At 34.5% G+C, this 12,252-nt stretch overlaps 1 long non-coding RNA gene and 1 pseudogene across 1 annotated transcript; one reads left to right on the top strand and one right to left on the bottom strand.

Annotated features, from left to right (window-relative positions):
- On the top strand, positions 1 to 2,586 carry LOC134253453 (uncharacterized; annotated as a pseudogene).
- Positions 2,587 to 9,206: 6,620 nt separating this feature from the next.
- LOC134253454 (uncharacterized) lies at positions 9,207 to 11,714 on the bottom strand. The gene is made up of 3 exons (XR_009989132.1): positions 11,642 to 11,714; positions 9,376 to 9,527; positions 9,207 to 9,259 (listed from the first exon to the last, which is right to left on the bottom strand). It is a non-coding gene; the product is annotated as an uncharacterized LOC134253454 (long non-coding RNA).
- Between the last annotated feature and the right edge of the window lie 538 nt (positions 11,715 to 12,252).

Genomic DNA, 12,252 nt, shown 5'->3' with positions numbered 1-12,252 from the left:
ATGCAGATTCAAGCGCGTCTGCAGGAGGTGCGGAGGCAAGCACCCGGCCACAACCTGTTCCACCAAGTCAGCTGTATAAATTGGGCAAGACCCCAATAAAACTAGATAAATTTTTTTACATACACAAAATTATTCTGATCATCAATTTTTAAGGGAAGGTTTTCAACATGGTTTTAAATTACAGTATTTTGGCCCTAGATCACCCAGGTTTTCTAAGAATCTTACAAGTTTAGACAAACAATATCCAGTTGCGGAGCAAAAGATTTACAAAGAAGTCCCATTGGGGAGGGTTGCGGGTCCTTTCATAGAACCACCTTTTCCAACATTACAAGTTTCTCCTTTAGGTCTTGTACCTAAAAAAGACGGTGACTACCGCCTCATTCACCATTTATCATATCCAGAATCTGCTTCAATAAATGATTTCATTGACCCAGAACAGAGCTCAGTAACCTATTCAACCATAGATGATGCTGCTGCCATTATTGAAAAATTAGGTCGGGGGGCATTTCTGGCGAAGTCGGACATTAAATCAGCCTTTAGGTTGCTACCAGTGAACAGCACTGATTTCGACTTGTTAGGTTTTCACTTTAATGATGGTTTTTATTACGACAAGATGCTACCTTTCGGTTGCAAAATAAGTTGTGCAATTTGGGACAGATTTGCTTGCTTTCTGCATTGGCTTATACAGGATTGCTCAAAAAATGTGCCTCAATCCTGCATTATCTAGATGACTTTCTTTTCTGTGGCAAAGAACTTTCCATTTGCAAAAATACGTTAGACACTTTTCTTTATCTGTGCAACGATCTGGGGGTCCCTATTGCAAAAGACAAAACAGTATATCCAACGCAGGTTCTTACGTTCTTGGGCATTGAGTTTGATACGATGGAAATGATCATGAGGTTACCGTTGGTAAAAATCGATGAAATCAAACAAAAGATTCTCGACATTATGGCACTTAAGAAGGTTACTCTTAAGCAACTTCAGTCTTTATTGGGTTTGTTAAATTTTGAATGTAGAGTTATAGCTCCAGGTAGGGCTTTCTGTCGAAGTTTGATTGATGCAACAATTGGCCTAAACAAACCTCATCACCATACCCGTGTAACGTTAGAAATGAAAGCAGACCTCAAAGTCTGGCTTGACTTCCTCCAATCATTTAATGGCATTTCAGTCATTACAGAAGGTATATTGGTGAATAATGAGACTCTACAACTCTACACTGATAGCACAGGGGGAGATAAGGGGGGCTTTGGTATATATTTTGCAGGCAAGTGGACATATGCTCAATGGCCCATTTCCTGGTTTGTACAAGGCATAACCCGTGACATGACCTTTTTAGAGCTTTTCCCGGTCCATATAGTTATTCAATTGTGGAAACATCAATTTGCCAACAATAGAATTTTGTTTTACATTGACAATATGGCGGTGGTACATGTCATAAACTCGACAACATCAAAGTCACAAAGGGTCATGAAAATTGTAAGAAAACTAGTTCTCACTTGTCTCAAACACAATATTTTGATTAAAGCACATACTTTCAAATCAAATTTTATTGCGGATTCTATCTCTCGTTCACAGTGGGGCAAATTCCGACGGCTAGCACCGGCAGCAGATCCATGACCAACACCGCTTCCCAAGAATATGTGGGAAATTTAACAAGGGAGGCAAACAGACTTATACAGGGTTCACTATCAGCAAATACATACAAAGCTTACCAAGGGGCTCTCACCAACTTCAAAAAATTCCTGAATAATTGTGGGACCACATTGTATTTCCCCATTCCTGTTGATCATTTGCTTAATTTCATTGCCCACCTTTCTATTTCAGGTACAGCTTATAGAACAGCTGCACTGTACATTAGCGCATTATCATATATCCATAAATTAAGAGGCATACAAGATAACACTCAATCATTCATTGTCAAAAAAGCCTTGCAGGGTCTCCACAAAAAGAGAGGTATCACTTTAGATTCTCGAATCCCATTAACTGTATCTATCTTGGAGCATGTAGTATCAGCATTGCCGTCAGTGTGTAGATCATCTTACGAGGCAGTGTTATTTTAGACACTTTTCTCAATTGCATATCACGGCTTGCTTAGAGTAAGTGAAGTTTTGAATATCCATAGGGCACACATCACGTTTACTAGAAGCAAGGTCAGCATCTTAATTCCCAGGTCCAAAACTGACCAAATGGGAAATACAACAACATTGCATATTTCCAAACAGTTAAATTCGGATATTTGCCCAGTACAGTGGGCACTCAGGTTTTTGCAGCTGCGCCCTAATGATGGTCCTCCTTTATGCTTTATTCATGTCGACAATAAGGGTGTAACAAGGATACCAATCAACTACGTGCTTCAAAAAGCACTTCAATTCAGGAACATTCAAGGACACTTTAGACCACTTAGTTTTAGAATAGGCAGGGCTACAGATCTTGCAAAACAGGGGTTTCCAGATTCAGAAATAAAATCTTTCGGCCGGTGGGAGTCAAAAGCTTTCAGAAACTACATAAGATTATAACATGTTAGCATTGTTAAATGGAATACAGGCTAATTTTGCCAAAGTATTCCAGGTTTCAAGACGATTTGGATAGTGGGATCTTCAATACCTTTATCGGCTGGTGAGGAGGCAGGGAGGAGACCGGGTGGAAAGAATCTTAATCTTGGGATGGACATCACTTGGAAGGGAATTAGAGGGCTGAAATGGGAAGATCTTGACAAAGTGTTAACAGATGAACTCAAACACCAACCACACCCAGATGTACTAGTCATTCACGCAGGGTCAAATGATCTAACTACGGCTGGCAATACTGCACTTAGATTTTCACATGAAATTCAATGTAGTTTGTATCGTTATAATGTATTGCTTCCTAAGACTTTGCTCATTTGGTCAACAATGCTTCCCCGTCTTTATTGGCATGGTGCACCTCTTGGCAAGGGTGGTGCTAAGATTGATTTAAAACGGCGTAAGGTGAATAAGGCCATTAGAAAATTCATTAAATCCGAAGTTAATGGGGCTTGCATTTTTCATGACAAAAATATCAACGTTCATCAAAGCAGTTTATTTAGATATGATGGAACTCATTTATCGGAAAGGGGGAATAAGGCTTATTTAAATAATATCCAGGGTGGTTTGGAATTCATTTTAGGGGGAAAGGGCAAAATTTTCCCTCCTCAGTAATGCCCTTTGTTTATCTAGTCAGATTTCAGTTGACCTGTAATTTCCTAGTTTAGGATTGCTATATATATAAATATTAATTTTGGTGCAAATTGTTGTGTGGAACATCATATCGATGTTAGTGGCGGGGTCAAGGGAGACATCAGCCTTGTACACGCTTAACCTGTTTGTCTCTGCCCATCTGCATCAAAGCATGAGGGTGTCATGGCTGTGTTTTAACATGGAAGTTAAATGCCATTGAGGAAATGTGTAGAATAAATGTAAATTGCTTGGCATTTTGCAGCATTTCAGTGTCAACACCCCCTCTACCTATATAAAAGTAGGAAAGGCTACAGGCTGGTTGGTGTTAAAATTCTAAACCAGGTAGCAAGCCAGAGGCAGGGTGTAAAAGCTGTGCAGCTTGTGTGCCTAGCCACCATGCGTGTGTCAGGCATGGGGTTCCATGGCACTCGCATCTAAGCGAGGCCACTAGTTTGCCTGTTTGTTTATGGTATCCTAGTTGTCTCCCTTGACTCCTACAAAATTTGCGGCCATTTTCATCCAACATTGTGTGTGTTGTATTATTATGATCTTGTTTCTCAATAAATTAGTAAAGTTACAATTGGTGTTTTCAATTCTCAGAGCTGTCTGGAAGACAGTCTCAGTATAATGGTATTGAAAAGGCAGAGAAAGCAATATATAATGGGCTGCAATATTCAATTAATATAGATTATTGAAATTAATATGAGATAATCTCATTTAATTGTTTGGAAAGCATTAAACATAAGACACAAACTTGGTACAAGTTATCTAGTTCATGGGAAAGTCAGCATCAGGATGAGTTAACTAGTAAAGCAACTTCCTCTTTCTCTTCACATCTAGCCATTTTGGTCATTAGTAAAAGTTACCCACCCACCACTCCCAATTTAGAAAAAAAAAAAAAATATATATATATATATATATATATATATATATATATATATATATATATATATATATATATATATATATATATAAATCCACACACGTATTGTTATAATAAAAAAATCACAACACCGAAATAAACTCAACCGGTTTCATTTCCAATCTTCAGGAGTTTGACAATACAATGCTTAGTTACACAAAATCAACATTCATATTGTGACGTCATAAAGCGTCAATACTTAGTCGCGCTTTAGCAAAGTTCATTATGACGTCATGATAATACGTACGTAAGTTATTACGGGAAATTAGATTTTTTTTATACAAATAATACAGTTATATTATGCGGGTAAAAAGTATATTTCTTAAATGAAATATAATTATGTTGCATTCAAAACAGGTTTATTTCTGTTTATAAAATGTTTTTCTTTAGTTTCACGTTCTTTTTCTGTAGTATCCCTTCGGAATTTGTAGAATGGAAAGACAGTAAAATTAGGGGTTTTATTTTTGGCACAGTTTCTGATGTGTTCGCTTACGGCGGTACACTGGTATTTTGGTTCCCTAATTTGTTGTCGGTGTACGGTCATTCTGTGTCTCAGGGTGTCTCCTGTCTGGCCGATATAATTTTCACCACAACCGGCGCAGGTTATTACATAAATAAGATTAGAACTGGTGCATGACATTGATGTTTTAATAGTAAATACGCTTCCAGTTTTAAATTGAAATTTGGATCAGGTATGGGCAAGTACTGCATCTAGGCTTGTTGCATCTATTGATGTTTGCTGGTTCATTGTTGTTAGTAGAAAAGGACGCTTTTGTAAGAATGGATTTGAAGAGACGGACTTTGTCGTTTACTCTTAATGATCTGTGAAGTTTCTAATATTTTTTTCATGTCTGGATCGTCCTCTAAAATTGGCAGATTGTTCCTAATAATGTTGAAAATTTCCGGATTTCTTGGGTTATGTGTTGACACGTATGGTATAACATTATTTACTTGTTTATTTTTCACTGTAAGTAGATCTTTTCTTTCTGGAGATTTGGCTTTGTTTATTCCGTTTTCAATCAATTGTATAGGGTAGTGTCTTTGAAGGAGTAGTTCTTGTAGTTCTGTAAGGCGAGATTCCAAGATTTCTGCATCGGAAATTATTGTGCAAAGACGTCTGGCTAAATTGTATGGGATATTATTTCTGGTGTGTCTAGGGTGACAAGAGTCAAATATTAGGTATTGTTTGGTATCTGTTATTTTGTAGAAAACATCCGTTATCAAACGGTTTTCTTTTTAATAACCATTACATCGAGAAAGGATAACTTATTACTATCCGATTCCATGGTGAATTTCAAAGTGGGGCTCAGGTTGTTGAGAATATTCAAAAATTCCATTAGTTGATCTTCACTTTTGTCCCATATGACGAAACAGTCATCTAAGTAGCGTATCCACGACTTCCTTATAAAATTTTCAAAGTCCTGCCCGAATTTTTCTTTCACGGTTAAATACAGTTTTTCCTCTAAGAATCCTAGGACAAGTGTAGCATAAGTCGGCGCAACTTTGGTTCCATTGCCGTGCCTAATTTTTGTCTGTAGACCATGTCATTAAAATGCATGAAATTATTTTCCAAGATTAATTGAAGGCTTTCTAAAACAAAGTTTTTTGGAAAACTGTCATTCAAAAGACTAGGAAATCTGTCTATCCAGTGTTCTATTGCGATGAGTCCAAGATCATGTGGAATGTTAGAATAGAGATTGGTGACATCAAATGAAACCAAAATGGATTCAGGGTTGACTTTCTCAGGAATTGTATTAAGAAAATCTACTGTGTCTCGTATATAACTTTGAACTTTGGTAACATACGGTTTCAATAATATATCCAATAGATTACTTATCCTGTGAGTTTCACATGTTGGTCCCGCAACTATGGGTCTAATTGAGAGATCAGCTGGACTTGCAACACTTATATATGTTGATCCGGAAATTTTGCATTCATCTTTAATTGTCTGGCTTTTATGTATCTTTGGCAAACCATAAAAGTTACTGGTTTTAATGTTAAATGACAAAAGATATGCGGTTTCCTTGGCAGTAAGTTTTTGTCCGTATTCATCTATGATAGTCTCGAGTTTTTGCATGACCTTCTTACTTTCGTACGTAAGTTGTTTTTCATAGTATGAACTATTTTCTAGCACAGGAAGACATATAGATTTATAATATTCACGATCCATTATGACTACAGCGCTCCCTTTATCCGCTTCCTTAATGATAATGTTTTCATAATGTCTTAAATTATCAATAGCATTCCATTCTAATTTGTTCAAGTTATTTCTGGTGGTATTATTTCTGCCGCATTGTTCGAGAGGAAAGGTTTTCACCGTATTAATAAATTTATCTAAATTTTGGTTCCTACCTTTAGATGGCATAAAATCACTTTTATTGGCTACAATAGATTCGTCATCATTTTCTTTATCCAAGAAAAATTCAGCAAAGTCGTAATCTCCTACAAAATGCGTCCGTATCATTTGTAATTTCCTCTATGTTTTTAGAGCGTGGTGTAGGGGTAAATTTTAATCCCTTTTCGAGAATTTTAACTTCAGTATCCGTAAACATTCGACTAGATAAATTAATTACTTTTGGTTCGTGTTTTTGGTCTGGTCCTTTGTTTTGCGCTACGTTATTATGTTTTGTCTTGGGCCATATCCTAAAAAAGAATTTCCCGGCGTTATATAATTTTTTCTTTTTTCCCGTTCTGCTTGTATGGTCGTTCGTGATAGGGAATCACTGGGCGTCCTTGGTTTCCGTTGTATGTCCTGGGATTACTGTTTGACGGGTAATTGAAATTGTTTGAGTTGGAATCTGTTGTAGATCCGTAATTCCTTGATTCAGGTCCACTTTGTTTTTTGGGATTGGTATTTCCTGATTTCAGGAATGGATTTTTATCTTGATGTTCCTGTTGAAATTTTGCCGCATATTTTTGGAACCATGCTTCTGATTTTATCCATCGTTGTATTGATTTTTGTTCTTCTAATAAACATTCATCTTCCCACATGCGCTTTAATATGTTTAAAGCTGAACAAGTAGAATAAATGTAAATTGCTTGGGATCTGCAGCATTTCAGTGCTCAGACCCCTCTACCTATATAAAAGTAGGAGAGGCTACAGGCTGGTTGGTGTTAAAATTCTAAACTAGGTAGCAAGCCAGAGGCAGGGTGTAAAAGCTGTGCGGCTCTGTGCCTAGCCATCATGCGTGTGTCAGGCATGGGGTTCCATGGCACTTGCATCTAAGCGAGGCCACTAGTTTGCCCGTTTGTTTATGGTATCCTAGTTGTCTCCCTTGACTCCTACAAAATATGCGGCCATTTTCATCCAACATTGTGTGTGTTGTATTATTATGATCTTGTTTCTCAATAAATTAGTAAAGTTACAATTGGTGTTTTCAATTCTCAGAGCTGTCTGGAAGACAGTCTCAGTATAATGGTATTGAAAAGGCAGAGAAAGCAAAATATCATGGGCTGCAATATTCAATTAATAAGGATTATTTCAGAAGGGTGGAATTTTAAACATCACAGAAGGATTTCTTTATTTTCTAGAAATTTACTATTTGCATGATTCCAACGAAGTAAGGCCAAAAAATATAAACCAATCCAGGCATCCATTATTTGTTTGAATCATCTATCCTTAATTTAAATAAATTTTTTGTTAAAATAAGAATTACAAAAAACATATTATTTATAGTGAAGCGGACATTGGTGAACTTTTGAGATTTTGAGGGACTGAGCCTGCCATTCTAGTATGTAAATGTTACTGAATGGCCTTATACTCGTATAAGGATTATAATTTTCAGTTTATTATGCTATAAAATGTAGATACAAACATTCTGAAATATGTCATCTTTCAGATGTTTTCTTTAAATTTTTGATTTTCATCAACAATGATATAGTTGTTTGACCAGTTCCGAATAAGAAACCGATTCGGCGGTGCTTTAAATATATATATTGGGCATTATTTTAAAATCTAAGCATTTTGACAAAGTAGTTTAATGACTTGAGGAATTAAATAATGTTTCGTAAGAGTTCAGCCATGCAAAATTGATTTAATTTATTCTACTAGTTATGAATAAGCCAACGAGTTCCGAATAAATTAGTGGTTCCCATGATTGAAATAACCCGTCCCACACATTATCTATTTACATGCCTGGGAAAAATTAAATACTTGATTACCAGTAAGTGAGTTATATTTCCAAAGAATAAAGAGAAATTAGGAATAGCAGGAGTTCACTATAGGATAACCCGCCTCCCATATAGACGGACGGACATCATCATGACTATATTATCCCCCTGCTTTTCAAGCACGTAAATAATAACATGCAGTCTCGTTTATAATGAAGAGAAAACAGAGAACGAACATATTATAATACAGTGTTTATAACGGAAATTAGGAACTAGTATATTGACAACACGAAAATATTCATCCAGTGTTCTAATAATTTACTATCGACACAATTGTGGTGTTTGTTAAACTACATATCAAACTTAATTGTGAAACCTGAAAAGTTATTCTTTAATATTACGACTGATGTATTTTAATAGCATTTCACACAAAAAATAATTAAAAATCTTATTTCATTTCAAAGTTATTAAAACTTCAAATTTTTTGGCGGGTTTGATTGACACATCCTTGCACTTTCACAAATCTTAACTAAGGATTAAGAATAAAGTTAAGATTTGTGAAATTGCCAAAAAATTTAAAGTTTTAATAACTTTTAAATGAAATAAGATTTTTAATTAACTTTTGTGTGAAATGCTATTAAAATATATCAGTCGTAATACTATAGAGAAAATATTAACTTCAAATCTGTGTCCAACAACCTTTAATGTTTTCTGATTGTGAATGATTGAGACGTACCCGATGAGCTTATGTTAAGTTGACATTCTGATACCTCGTTACACGATGAACAGTTACATTTCCCTACGCAAAATCGACCATAAAATCCATTAGGACAAGTGCGATTACAGTTAACACCAAATATTCCAGGTCAGCATTCTTTGAAATAAATAATGGGAAATATGAAAACATTAATTTTTTAAATGCAAGATATTTTTTTATCTGTATTTTCAATATAAGATAAATTGTTGATACTTGTTTTTACCTTCACATTTATTTTTAACTCTTCTGTAATTCGTGAAGCATAACAGTGGTTCTCTGTAAGACAACACAATGCTGCTATACTGCTCATTTGATTGAAATACATAATTAACTGAAGTATTTAAAAAACGAGTAATTCAAATGAATAATAAAAGAGAAATAAAACAACTCACTTGTTACAAATGCCACTAGGTACGGTTATTTGAGTATAGAATGAAAAGATGAGAAAACACCATAACAATTCCCAACTTAATCTTTTATTCATTTTGCATCAACTACAAGTTAGTACACTGACCGATCCTGTACATCGTATGCGAAAAAATGTCTATAATGAAAAGGGAAAAAATCCAATAAATAACTTACCTTTGTACAGCAAAACCCTGTTATAGCAAAGTTTGGGGATCTGTGAATTTTATTCCCTATATTCCTAATTCGTTATATCCGTATAACGAATTTGTAAAAGTATTCAAAGTGAATTAGCAATAATAACGTTTTTCTTTGAGTACGTCTACCGAATCTACTAGGTAATTAGCAGTTATTACAAAACATAACCTGGATAACTAAAGATTTATTATGAATTGATCTTTATATACCTTTACTTATCGAAAATGAATTCAGATTAATTTTAAATATTTATAAATTCATTGTAAAAAATGTAAAATTTCTTTTTTGTAACCTCTACGGGACTCAAAATCAGTTCGCTATATCCGTAAATTTGCTATACGAAAGTTCGTTATAACCGTAAAATTTTACAAATATCTGTTAAGAATTTTGCTGGGAACCCCGACAAACTTCGATATATCATTGAATTTGCCACCTCCGTGTTCATATTAAACGATGCTTACTGTATACCATTCGTACAAATGTTTTTCTTTAATTAAAAAAGAACAAAATATTAAAAATTCATTGCTTTTAAGAAAAAAAAAACATTTATGTTTGTTTGAAACATTTCATAATTACTTGGAGGCTGTTAGTTTACAGCATTGTAACAAATATAAGAACATAGAGATAAAAATTAACGAATACTGTGATGTTTCGAGTGATGAAAATAAAAAGTAAAGTTAAGCAGGTCGAGACTACTACATGTACCTTATATGGAAGGCGATTTTCCACACGTGACGATATCTTCGTCACACCCGTTCGCCAATCAAGTGAATGAGTCCCAAAGCACGACACTCTACTTTACGATTCCATGGCGACACGTGGTTTTCGTCGGTTTGTGGATAATATTCACTTCGTCATGATCACCGCAAAAACCGTAGAGCTTCTTTATCATTTTTTAAGTCCAAAATCAAAAGATTACATTCCAAAGACATTGTTTCATGCTCACATTTAATATTGGAGTTGTTTTAGATGATTAATATTTACTTCGAATGTTCGAATAATGTGCAAACTCTTTGATGTTTGCATGTACAGTAAAACTTTTTGATAAAATTTAGGGGTTGAATAATAATAGCGCACTTTGTACTGCTTTTTAAAACTATGTACACGTATATCACGTGAAAAAAACTCAATGCTTTATCGACACGAAAGCACCTGCATGTACGTCTCTTCGAGCATTGGTTTAGGCCGATGTATTATAGTTAATATAAGGCTTCATAAAGCAAATTTTGTAAATGTGAGCATAGAAATGAAAGATTATACATCATTTTAAATATTTCTTCCATAAATCTCAAAAAAGAATTGAAAATAAGTTTCCAATAGACAATTCAAGTTGGCCTTTATTTTCAACAGACTTCACTACTTGTAGTAGCCCATAATGCATTAAGACTCATTCATCAGTGGGTAAAGCAAACAAATAGCTAATTTACTTGCAAATTTATGTTGATCAGAAAAATTTAGTGGTCTCGACCTGTTAAGGCAACAAGAACTTTAATTGATGATATTCTTAAGGTGATGATTTTAATTATGCCTCGTGGGGAAATAGCACATTTAGTTACGTTTGATAATTTTGTTCCTATTTAAATTAAAAATGCAATGCAAGGTTTTTTTTTATCTGTTTCACATCTTTAACATTTGCTTTTTCCAAAAATAGCCAAAAACACTTGAACCGATTACCTTCCTTATTATAATTTAAATTTTGTGTTAAATTTGGATGATTTTACCCGTGAGAATCTTATACAATTGCATAACTATAGAAATTAATTTATACGCAATGCATTACTCTAGATATTACAATTATTTTGTTGTTTAATTATTTTAAATGCTGCGATTAGTTTACACATGGGTCATATCTTCTTTGATATTACATAAAGAACGGTACCAAATCTCTGCATCAGTCAAATAAGGTCTAAAACAATAGCAGAACTGTTTTTTTTTCAATGAAGCATAAAAAATCTTAAGTACATTAAACATTAACAGAATTTCTTATGATAAAACCTCTTATAGTTATTATTAAGCTATTATTAAGCAGATTGTGAGATTGTATTCGCACAATACCTTCTGAAAAACAATACCAAATGTTCATCATGCTTCTTCTATTAACTGCACACTATGAGTTTCTACAAACAAAATATGAAAAAGTACTTCATTTTCAAATTGATAAATGTTTATCTTCCTTATGAGTACTTCAAACTAGAAAGCAAACAGTACTCAATATTAAAGTCCATAAAACAATAAAAAAAAAAAAATAGCAGAGCAAACACGTATCTTCAAAACATCAGAGGTGGGATCAGGTGCAAAGGAGGAGTGAGCATCCCCTGCCGACCGGTCACACCCGCCGTGGGCTCCTTGTCATGATCGGAAAATGACGAAAAAATCCGTCGTCAATTCAGTATATAAATAATGGACTACCAATTAGTATGACAAACGTCAATCAGCACTTGACTCAATGATTAAATGTATTTTTTCTGACAAGGTCATTGTATCTACCATAGATCTAACTAAATGATTACTTAAAACGAGACTGCTGATATCCTTGTTTGTCAATAATAAAATTACCTCGTTTTAGAAATTTTTCATACGTGGAGCATGCTCTTGCGTATCGAATCAACTGAGATATAAGAACTCTGCACCTGAAGAAAGTATATTACTTCATAAATAAGGAACGT

This window comes from Saccostrea cucullata, unplaced genomic scaffold, assembly GCF_032062105.1.
Source record: "Saccostrea cucullata isolate Sc308-1 unplaced genomic scaffold, CSIRO_AGI_Scuc_v1 ctg4315, whole genome shotgun sequence".
NCBI lineage: Eukaryota > Metazoa > Mollusca > Bivalvia > Ostreida > Ostreidae > Saccostrea > Saccostrea cuccullata.
This window is presented reverse-complemented; position numbering and strand designations above follow the sequence as displayed.